A 13,411-nucleotide genomic window follows, 5' to 3' on the forward strand; every position below is an offset into this window, starting at 1 on the left:
CTTTGACCTAATTACAACATACAACTTAACTTGCAAATTTCATATCACTCTTCTGCTCATATCATTGCCTGGTTTTCAATCTATGTAACTCTTGGTAGCTTGCCCTCCTTTCAAGATTGGTCTCCTTGAGTCTCCATGCTCAATGTACCAGTGCAATCATCTCTCTCTAACCACTAATTGAAGCAGAGTCTCTATGCTTTGTTTTTCCTTCACCTAGATGCCCTTCTCTTTGACATCCTTCAACCACTTCGCAATTTGTCACACCAACAACTCTAGCTTCTTGGTTTGTGACTCCTTAAATAGAATTTTGGAACTTCTTTTCCCACTTGATTCTTTCCTCCTTTAATTTTAATTCGTATGGATTAGGTAGGATTCATTAAATCTAATCCACATTTTGTTCCTTCTAGAAACATCATGAATAATCCTTTTGAATTCACTCAAAAATGGTTTATATAGAATTATGTGCCACTAGCTCATCATCCTTATCCTCCAACTGGTTCAAAAAATTCAAGGTAACAAACTTGTGGGCTCAGATTTGGCGAATCTTTGACATTTCCAATAATGCAGCAACTCGGCACTATTGAAATTCTGGTGCTCAACACATACTGTGTTACTTGGCATGAACTACATTTTGCTGATGCTCAAAACCTACTATGGATTCACTTGGCATCTACTAATATTTTTTGATGCTCAGCTCCTTCTATATCACTCGACACCTAAAGTCCACTTGGCACACACTAATATTTTGCATTTGTTCAGCTCCAACTAAGAATTTGCATGGCTTAAACTAGCTTGCTTGACACCCACTGATGAACTTAGTTTAAGCTTTGCAATCAACCTTGTTACAACTTAATCATTTAGTTTTTCTAAGTGTGACCAACATCTATATCTTCAAGTATGTTATCAATACATCATTTAACCATTGTCTTAACTGATCCTCACACTTCATTACCAAACCATACGTCAACCTTTCCCCTAGGTGCTCTTGTTACATCTTGTTGATTAAATCCTCTTCATCAATCAACCAAGTGATAATACTTGGATCTTATAAGCAATTTTCATTACTACAAATAGTAGGTTTGACATCAATGACAAAACAATGATTGAAAACATTCTTTATCAACCAACTTCCTTCTTTGCAACAATCTTCCTCTTTGATCTTCAACAATGATCTTTTTCAATCAGATTTCCAATAGACATGAGAATGAAGGAAGGTGAGAATGATGTGCACTATGTGAATTGAATCAAGGAATTTGTGAGTGTAATCAAAGCTATTGGAGGAGTTATCAGTGACACTAAAGTTGTAAGTAAGGTTCTCATAACTCTCTTACCTATCTATGCAATAGAAGTTTATGCAAATTAGGAAGTCAAAGCTATGTCTAGTAATGGTCTTACTCTTGATGGTTTAGTTGGCCATTTGATTGCATTTGAATTGAGTAATTTTAATAATAGTGTGCCTACACTTGGAAATGCTTTCAATACTTTACTAACCATTAGTATTTCAAAGAAAGAAAACAACGGTAAAGATGAAAGTGAGTCAGAATATGATGATGAGATGGATGAAATTGAAGCATTGCTTTCAATAAGGTTACCGAGAGACAAAGGTAAGTTACCTTTGATATGTTTTAAGTGCAAAAAAGTAGGTCATATTGTTGTTAGATGTCCGAATAAGAGTATAAGTGATAGAAATGATAAGGAGAATCATTAGTTAAAAAAGAAAAAAAGACTACAAGGACAAAGGGAAGAAATTATGCAACATTATTGAGGAAGAACACACCAAGTCGGACACTGAAGATGAGAAAGATAGAGCTGAAGTGGTGCATGTTGCTATGAAAGAAGACCCTAATGAGGAATTGTAAGAGTGATTTTTCCCATTATGGTGTGAGGTTTTATGCATTTTTTTGGTGAATTTTATCTTATGGTAAGGGTTTCTAGGAAGTTGGCGAACATAAATGTTTTGGAGGTTTTGGAACCTATTTTGATGATTGATAAGCGATAATATGGGATGAAGCTGATAGAACGAAGTAGTTGGTGGGTAGTTTTTGGCTCAAATATGATGGATGGACTCAGAGTTTGCTAGATGAAAAGTCTAGGAAACAACCTAGTTGAAGGTGGTTGTTCAGGGGACAAATCAAGCCTAAAGAATGTCTTTTTCATTTTTGCAAATGGCAAAGTGGGAGGTTCGAGAAGCTGATGTCAGCATGACCATAGGTGAAGAGTGACAAAAGGAAGTGTTTTATTTGATATAAAGTTTGGTAGTTTTTTTTATAGATGGTTTATAAGGTTCGTTTATTAGTAAAATTATTGATCCAGTTTGACTAATAGGCCTATAATAGATGTAATTAGGCCTTTATGTATGTAATCTTCATTTATTTGATATTAATAAAATATATATCATTACCGACCAAAAAAATGAATCATACATGGATCATTGATAGTGGATGCTCACATCATATGACTTGAGACATTAGTAAGTTTGACAAATTTGAATAATGTGATGGTGGAATTGTTAAATTAGGGAATATCATTCCATGTCTAGTGAGAGGTCGATTGATGTTGAATGACAAAATTATGATGCATATTGGGTACAAGGACTAAAATATAATTTGTTAAGTGTTGCTTAGTTAAATAATACAAGTCACAAGCTAGAGTTTCAGAATACGAAAGTTAAGATCTGTGATGATGATGGTAATCTAATTGGAACTCATGATCAAACTAAAGGTAATCTATTTTACCTTGATCTTACAATTGATACATTCTTGTTTGCAAAAGTTGGAAATGTGTGGTTGTGGCACAAGAGGTTATGTCATGTCAATTTTGAAAATATGGTAAAGGTCAATAGAAAGAGAAGAGTTAGAGGTTTATCAAATTTGCATAAACTTGAGAATGCTATGCACAAACAATGTTAGCTTAGTAAGATGACCAAGTTAGGTTTCTCAAGTAAGACACATACTTCGAATGATGTTTTGAAATTAGTGCATACTAATTTGTGTGGACCAATGAGAATAAAAAGTTATTATGATGACAAATATTTCATGAATATTGTTTATGATTATTATTCTAGGATGATGACAACCACATTCATAAAGTTGAAGTCACTTGCTTTTGATATGTTCAAATGGTATAAAGCTAGAGTTAAAAATTAAGTTCTATAATTCACAATCAATACTGATCAATGCAACATTAATAATTTTAGAGGTCATTTCTATGTTTTTTTAACCATATGCTCAACGTACTTTGTTTCCTCCTTAGATAATGTAACTTTAAGAAAATTATAAATATCTTAGCTTGGCAAATGAATTTTAGTACTATCTATAAATGTTATGCTCCTTTACTTTTACTCTTTTCTATGCTAAGGGTAAACTAAGGGTATAGTCAATTATTTTAACACAAATATTTATAATCATTTATATACAAGTTGCTTCAATGTATAGAGTAAGACTAAAAGACAACCAAAACTTTATGATGTCCATTACTAAAAGTGAAAGAAAATTGGAGCAAACTTTTACTACAATTAATTTTGGGATTAGTAATTTTTACTTAAGTGGAAAGAACACCAATACCACTTAAATTATTTAAGGATAGCTAAAATGAGGAAGTTGATATTATCTTAAATAGTGTTTTCATCCAAGACTGAATCTACGTAGCTTTTTATTGTGATTTTTCTTCAAATGCCAGAAGACCTTGAGAGCTATTTAAACCATCTATTTTCCCTTGTATTGGATAAGAGAATTAGTACAATATTCTACAAATGGATCAAGTGTCATCTTCTAGATCAATATAAAATAAAACATCAGGTCATTTCGATTTCATTCTTTCAACATACTAAGCCAATAAAAGTGCAAGAGAATAATACAAGTGATCTATTTGTTGTATACGACAATATCTTTTTAATTTTAAAAATAAAATATAAAATTATAAATAAAAAGTTCTAACATAAAATCTTAATGTTTATATAATTATTTTGAAATAAAATAAATATAAATAAATATTATTAAAATATTCCTTAACATGCAAAAAAAATCTTAAATGTCATAAATGTTATTAAAACATAAAATTTTAGATATAAAATAATTATTGTATAATTTTAAAAATAAATAAAAATATAATATTAAATACAAAATATTATAATAATAGGTGAAATAGATAACATTAACAATATATGTGTGTGTGTGTGTGTGTGTGTACACACACACACACACACACACACATATATATATATATACATACATATGTATATGTATATATATGTATATATATGTGTATATATATATGTATATATATGTGTATATATATGTATATATATATGTGTGTATATATATCTATACATATATATATATATATATAGATATATACACATATATATACATATACATATGTATACATACATACATACATACATACATACATACATACATACATACATACATACATACATACATACATACATACATACATACATACATACATACATATATATATATATATATATATATATATATATATATATGGCGAGTAAAAAGTTTGTGAAAATAACTCTAACCATAATATCATTGAGAATATAACACTAATTATAAATTGAATCTTATCTTAATATTTAATTTTAATAGTAAAATAGATTATATTTCTACTAGGATATATGACCTAATTATAAAGAAGATGAAGATAACAAAACTCAAATACAAATTAACTCCAAAGAGGAAGAAAACAACACAAAATAAGAGATATAATAGAAATCAACAAATAGGAATTCTTTTTACAAACACGACTTCTAAGTAGTGTCAACAAGACAAATAAAATCTTTATAGTGTTCTCCTCCATTAGTATTCCTTTTTGTCGCTTCAGTGTAGATTCATAGTGCTTCTTCTAGACTGGACCCCAATAGATTTTCAGTGGTCTATCTTTGGCCTTTTTTTGGATAAAGCTATGTAATAGTCTCTTAGTCCCTATTTTCTTAAAAAAGGGCTAGGACATTCGTAGTTGTCTATGTTCAGTATATTTTTGACATATGTAGAATAGCTGGGACTGGTTATTGACCTAGCAATATTATAACTCAAGGATACAAAAAATGTACTTTTTGATATATAAATACAAATGAAATATATACATTTAGTATGTACTGTGTCATCATGGTTTGGATCATGAATTTGTTTCATTTAAGAAAATTATATCTCTTTCTCTACTTTTTATCTCTTAAAGAGGCTCAATTTAATAAAAGTTCCCATGGCTAAGAAGAAAAAAGTTGTACAAATGGGGATATGGAATTAGATTAAAAATATTTGGATTCCAGATAATTTTTACATCTAATAGAAAATCCCATCAAGAAATCATAACAACTCGGAAGTGGCAATAGATCCATATTAAGAATTAAATTCAAATCAAAAGAAACCATACCAAAAAAGAAATAACGCATTTTTAAGATGCACATTAGATAAAATCTTAATAATTAAAAAGTTTATCATGTAAAATTATACAGAAAGGAACTATACATTAGTAATTTTCATTATGGTGACAACAAGGAAATTAAAAATAGAAAAACCAATCTTACAAACACATGCCCATCAAATCAAATTAGAAATAAGAACATAATAATTTAAAAACTTAAGCAAGAAGAGAAGGAGTCCCAAATCAGGTAACATAATTAAAGAATTATATATTACAATCAAACAATTTATAGTTCATAGAAAACTAATTACAGATGTTAATATATAATCACTCTCTAAATAGGAATTCTAAAGAGAACACCAACTCCTATTTTTAAAATCAATCGTTTTGAATAATTGTTAGTTCATCTAACCATGTAAGAGGGATCTAAATTAAATTATCTCTTAAACAATAGGGATTTAAAGAACCTCAATATCCTCTCTTATCAAGAGAAGAGACTGAGGCTTCTCATCTTCTGTAGATTCTTTAGGCTCTAAGATAGGTAGCTTTAGTAAATCAGGGGTCAAGATTTGATTAGTCTCCCATGCATCCAAATGATCTTCATGTAAGTACTCATCCATCTAGTTGAGGCTAGATGCTAGTTAGACATGCAAATAAATTAGTAGGAAAGTAACATTCCTACTCACAACAAGGAGCCATTTAACAAGTAAGGAAGTGTCAAATGTTGATACCAATGGATAGAGGGGAATGAGTTGTCGACTATCTAAGGGTAGATCATAGTGATAAGATCAACATATATACATTCCATTCATAATATTGGCAAAAACTTTATCAATATTCTCTAGATATTATGTCTTAAAGAGCCGCTTGTGAGAATATTCAGATTGGACTTGTTGAATTCTGCCAGGGTTCCTATGGCTATGAACATAGAAGGAATATTGTTAGGAACTCTATACCACTAAAAATTGTTAACAAATTCCTTTCCCAAAATTTGGTAGACAACCCTTAAGATTAGAAAATGAGTATTTAAGAGAACAATAGAGAGATGCAGGCTAGATATGGGGTCATCAAAGGTCATTCGAGAAACCAACCCCTTTAAATTTATCATAGTGTTCATGTTTTTAGTTCTACAATCACTAACTATATCAATAGCAATATTAACTAGTAAAAGCAGGTCATTCAGATGAACAAAGGGAGTCCATAATTCTTGTTAATCACAAATTAAATAATGATCAATGAAAAATAAAGCTATCATTTGGTTGTAAGGAAGATGAAAAGATCGAGACTGTTCAATTCCTTCAGGATACCTAGAAAATTCTATATCACATCTTTAAAAATTAGTAGTGATATTATTTTTTGTCAATTCCCATCTTACTCTTTTGGAAGTTTATTACTTTTACAATGAGTAGTAGGATTGATAAGTTTTTTAACAAGCTAAGTTTAGTTAGAAAATTCTATATCATAATGTACGGAGAATAGTTCTTAAGGGCATCTTGAATGAATCTCAAATTCCAAAGGATTGACATTGGAAAACCATTATACTAAATTTATTTAACAAATTTCTTTTGAGTATTGTATGTTTACGAGCTTGCACTAGATTGAAAAAGGAAGAGGGAAATCATAAATAATTATTCTAGGTAATACCTCTAAGTAAATGACAACAACATAAGGAAGAATATGGTAAAGCCTTGACTCAAATGATTCCCTAAAAGAAATGAATGCCCTCCTAACTCTAATAGTATCATTAAAAAATAGAAACACATACAGAGTATAATACCAATTCACAAATGTAGTCAACTTTTTCTTTGAATCAATAATATTTTGTCGTAGATTCCTTAGATTCCTACACACGAGAGGATGTCAGTTATAGAAACTATTTGTATTCAAAGCTTATTCGTATTCCATGGAAAGCGCATATCCCTCCCGAGACTCTGTAAACTAGGGTATGCCCCTTTTATTAATGTAGTAATATAGGACTTGGTCTCGGGCAAGATTGGAGGTTTTCTTCTCTATTCTTTTTTACCAGTGCCAGTTTGGATGGAGACTTCTTGTAATTTTACTTATATATATATAAATTATAGGGCTTCAACTTCACTCCACCCACAATAGATCCTCTCGAGACTCCCACTGAGCACTATGGTACATGGAACACCTAATCAACCCCATGAAACACCTGCGAAATGAAGGAAGAAGTAAGTACCCAACTTACTTATAATGACCTTCCTATTAATTTACCGATTAAAAAAAACATTAAAAAAGAAAAAGAAAAATAGAATGAAATTGTTGTTCTTTTAAACCAACATCAATCATATTAGACTCTAGCGTACAACTTTAATTTTAAGAATGCCAAAATTATCTTAAAAAAGAATTCACTTCAATATTGCACTTATAATATTTCAAGTTAATATATTACTATATGCATTACCATTGCACCCACTTTTGGTAGAAATGCCAATTATGCCAAGAGGCATTCTATATGATGACAACACAATTCCCAAATCCAAGCATGAGAATATTCCAAAAATATTCTCCACCAATAAAAAAAGAATTGGGAGCGGTTATAAATAATATGATTTAATATAAATTTATAAAATCATAAAATAAAATGACATTCTTGAAATAATAGTTGGCCCTGGTCAAAATAATAGACCCAAAAAAAAGGGGCTTAAAAAAGGGAAAGTGATATGAAGCGGTGGGAGACTCGTGCTCTAAGAATTTTTTTTTAAAAATCATTTCAAACACAATTACAATTTATAACACTTAATAAACAATTTAAGAGTAAATAAAACTAACATTAAAAAATTTAAAATTTTAAAGAATTGGTAAATAAACAAAATAAAAAATAAAAAATAATAATATTTTTTTAATATAAAACCCTCACCACGACCGTAGGGGTGGACACACATCAAGTGGCGACATCACAGTCGATGTCAGTAGTGACAGTCTTGTTGCCACCCACAAGGGAGAAAATGCAAGGGAGAGAACATGGGGTGGGGGGTTGGTGGCCCCGCCACCTCATCTTCATTTTTTCCCCCTCAAAACACCCTATGTGGGCAATTTTTGGCATGTCCATTTTTAAAACTTCATAGCACGTTTGCTTTATTATCAATTGCATCTACCATGCAAGGTTATGGCCATTTCATGGGAGAGGCAAAGGTCATATGAGAAGAGGAAATTAAAATTTTAAAGAATTCATAAATAAATAAAAATAAATAATAATAATAATAATATTTTTTTAAATAAAAAACCCCTCACCACGACCGCAGGGGTGGACACACATCAAGTGGCAACATGACAGTCGTTGTCAGTAGTGACAGTCCTGCTGCCACCCACAAGGGAGAAAATGCAAGGGAGAGAACATGGGGTGGTGGGGGTTGGTGGCCCCACCACCTCATCTTCATTTTTTTTCCCCTCAAAACACCCTATGGGGGCAATTTTTGGCATGCCCATTTTTTAAACTTCATAGCATGTTTGCTTTATTATTAATTGCATCTACCATGCAAGGTTATGGCCATTTCATGGGAGAGGCAAAGGTCATATGAGAAGAGGAAGAGTTCTTATGTGTGATTATAAAAGAGTGCTCCCATTTCTGTTGCAAAAATGAGTGGATTTACAAACAAACATAAGAGAGGAGAGATCGTGAGTAGAATAGAGATTTTGAGGGCTTGATTTTTTGAGAGTTAGAGTAGAATAGAGAAGAGAGATTGTGAGTAGAATAGAGATTTTTTGAGAAGATTAGAGGTATATAATATCTTGGTGAAGAAGAGGAGAAATTTGGAGAAAACAATTGCAAATTTGGAGATCAAGGAGCCACATCAAAAACAAGAGTAAGCTTCTTCTCTTATTTTTTTACATTTTGAATTTAGATTAGTATTTTCATTTAGATTGGTAGGTTGATATAGACTAGTAATTATATATTTATGTTACTTTTTAGATTTACATTACTATTTTCATTTATAATAGTCTTGCAATTTAGATTACTATTTAGATTTTGAATAATATTTGGATTTAGATTACTTTTTATTTATTTAGATTACTATTTACATATTATTTATATTTATATTAGTATTACGATTTATATTAGAATGCATGTTTAATTTATATTCTAAATTAGATTTGCATTTAAATACACTATTTAGATTTACAATGCATGTTACATTTCCATTTGAAATTGGATTTGCATGTTACATATGTTTTTTTGATTTATAATGCATGTTATGTTTTGCAATTCTATTACAAGAGAAAAATAAGCTTCTTCTAATGTTTTTTAATTTTTAATTTAGTTTTATTTTGCATTTAGATTACTATTTCCATTTAGAATAGTATATGCATTTAGAATAGTAGGTACACTATTTAAATTTAGTTGCATGCTATTTTTTTAATTAGATTTCTAATTTTTTTTATAATATTGTATTCAAAATTACATTTGCATGTTGGGTACATTATTTAGATTTAGTGCATGTTATATATTTAGATTTGATTTGTGTAGATTATTGTTTGTTTAGATTTTGTAATGTATTTTTTTGGATTAATGTTAATTTAGTTTTTCATAATATTTCATATGGATGACAATGTCGTCATATAAATATTCTTAATTTTTTTTTGAAAAAAATGAACATTGGATTTAATGATTACTATTTTGATTTACAATAGTAGTTTCATTTATAATTTATAATTTTGATTAAGATTAGTATATTGATTTAATAGATTAATATTTTTTATTTATATTACCATTTTGATTTAGAATACTATTTTGATTAAATTAGTTTTTTACTTTATATTTAGATTAATATAAATAGTTAGTTATTAATGTTTGAAAAGTGGATGACAATGCCACCATTTTGTAATTATTTTATTTAACAATGAATTTTGTTGTTTGTAAACATGAAAAACCATATTTTTAGTTAAAATTTTGTTGTTTTAAAATTAGAGTAATCATATATTTATTTTAATTTATGCTTATTTTTAATATGAAATTTTAAAATAAAAAATATTAAATTTTAGGCAGTAATGTTTGAAAAGTGGAAGGCAATGTCGCCATTTTAAAAATATTATAATAGTAAGCATTTTATTATAATGTTAGCTATAACTATTTTAAAATACATTTAATGTTTGAAAAGTGGATGACAATGCCGCCATATTTGAAACATTAGAATGTTAATGTTTCACATAATAATATTATTTTTATTTTTATATTTATAAAGAGGGGGTAAAAATTTATTCAACCAAAATCAAAGAACAAAGCAAAGGCACATAGCCCACAAAAACACTACATGTTCATGTCATCCAATATCAGCTACTCAATAGTCCCACTAAACTCATCAGGTAACTCCTCCCTTCCACTAATATCCCATCCATCCTTGTTCTCCTAAGCCCACTTTGCCAAACAATTAGCCACTCTGTTCCATTCCCTAGGGATATGACAAAAGGAAACAGAGTCTAAGGAATTACAAAGACATAAAGTCTGTCTAGCCAAAGTAGCTAATTGCCAAGTAACATTCTCCAAATTTTGACTATTCAATATGTCCACAAAAATCTGAGAATCAGACTCACAAATAATCCTCTTCTAGCCTAAGGAACAACCTCTCTCAATAGCAATCTTAATAGCAAGGGCCTCCATCAGATTATTAGAGTACTGACCTTTATAAGTAGAGAAGAGAAACACCATACCCCCATCATTATCTCTACCTATGTCGTCGATACTAGAATGACCAAGATTCCCATGAGATGAACCATCTGTATTAATCTTCAAAGTCCCAGTAGGGGGGGTAGTCCACCTCCCATCTCGACAAACCCTTTGCTTTCCTTGATGAGGTCTAGTTCTCAGGGTGTCACCACATCTGCTCTCTCCCAAATTCAAATTTTGCATAGTAACAAGGTCCCTAGGATCAATATTGTCAGACATATCACACTTTGCCGAGATGGTCTCCTGAAGCCTACTAAGAATAATTCTCCATAGATGCTGACTTTCTAACTTGGAGTCACATAAAATTTTGTGGTTCCACTCAAGCCAAAGGTTCCATAAAATGAGAGGTGGCCCAACCATCCAAGTAGCCTGCAAAAAGGAAGTCTTTGCTGGAGGTTTGCCTAGACTCTCCCAAAAGTCAATTAAAGAGGGCATGTGTATACAACCCTATCTCTAAGCCTCCCACCATCTGTGCCATATCTCTCCCAAATAAGGGCAATAGAAAAATAGGTGAGAAGTGCATTCCTCATAGTTTGAATAGAGGAAGCAGATAGAAGGTCCCTAAAAACCTCGTTTGCAAAGATTCTCCCAAGTGAGGCATTTGTTCTGAACCAGTAACTAAAGGAAAAAATTACATTTTGGCCAAGAAAGGTTACACCAAACCTTCTTCCACCAGTTCACTACATTAGGACCATGTCGGTTCTTGTCGAGCATAGCATAACCTTGAGCTACAGTAAACTTGCCTTTTGGGCTAGGACTCCAGGCCAAGACATCCTACTCATGAATAGAGCTACAAAGCCTACTTTCCAAAGTTTTAGCGAGAACCACACAGTCCTCCTCCGAGCCACCCACTGGCCACTCTTGAATGTCTTTCCAACAAGTCACCTCCAACTAACCCACTCATTTGACCATCTTAAAGTTCTCTACTGTGACACATCCAACATTAGTAAAAATGTGGCAAAGAGTCTGAAGCTGGGGAAAGCTAGAAAGAATGGGAGGATGGCCACCCCCAGAGTCCTGCCAAAATAGGGCATTAGAACCACTGTTACAAATCTAGAAGAGGCCCTGCTTGATAAGTTGAGAACCATTCTTAAGAGTGTCCCAAATACAAGAACCTTTACCCACCAGCGTAAGTCTTGGTATATCAAGATAATCAGCACCCGAAAAATACTTGTGGACAAGAATCTTGGCCCAATCCTGATCCTGACATTTACACCATCTCTAGTACAACTTGGTAGCCAAATCCATGACAACAAGAGCCATTGACCTAAGACCAAGTCCCCCGACATGCTTCGGCCTACACACAGAATCCCACTTAACAAGGCTCCATTTTGAAGAAAGAAGGCTGTCAGACCAAAGGAATTGCCTAGATAAAGCATCAAAATCCCTCACAAAGTTGGAAAGGGAAACCTGAACACAACATCTATAAATTGGGAGAGATTGCACCACAGTCTGAAGGAGAACCACTCTTCCAGCTGAAGATAACCATTTGTAAGTCCAATGACTAACCTTATTCTAGAATTTATCCAAAATCCCTTGCCAATAATCTCTTCGCTGAGAACCCAAGACTAAAGGAACCCCAAGGTACATCAAAGGAAGAGATCCGATTTGAAATCTGAAAATCCTTGCAATCCTATTCTGAATAAGATGAGGAGTATTAAAGAAATAAATAGATGACTTGTCCTCATTAATACGTTGCCCTGAAGCTTTTAAATAGATATCCAAAGCTTGCCTAAAATTCACTGCCTCACTGATTCTAGTCATTCCCATTAACCCAGTGTCATCCACGAATTGTAGATGAGAGTAAGAGGGAAGATTATTATTCCAGCTCCAACCTTGGATAATACCCTGCCTCACTTGTGATTTTAAAAATCTACCAAGACCCTCTGCCATTATGATGAATAAATAGGGAGATAAAGGATCCCCTTGCCGAAGTCCCCGAGATGCCCCAAACAAATTAGATGGTTCCCCATTAATGAGAACTGAGAAGGAGGAAGAAGTCACATAGCTTAGAACCCAACTCACCCACTCCTCATCAAAACCAAAGGCCAAAAGAATTTTCTGTAAGAACTCCCAGCTCACCCTGTCATAAGATTTAGCCATATCAAGTTTGATAAACATTGCTTTCTTCTTGGATGTTGATATAGAGTGGATCACCTCCATCACTATCACAATCCCATCCAAAATCTATCTACCTTCAATAAAACCACCCTGTTCAGCAAAGATTAGAGAACTAAGGAGTGGTTTGAGCCTCTCAGCGATCAGTTTGGTAATGATCTTATAGCCAACATTACATAATGCTATAGGCCTGAATTGGTCCAACCTGTTAGCCTCTTCCTT

This window comes from Cupressus sempervirens, chromosome 10 (genome assembly GCF_028749045.1).
Source record: "Cupressus sempervirens isolate cs-2001-9-10 chromosome 10, ASM2874904v1, whole genome shotgun sequence".
Taxonomy (NCBI): Eukaryota; Viridiplantae; Streptophyta; class Pinopsida; order Cupressales; family Cupressaceae; genus Cupressus; species Cupressus sempervirens.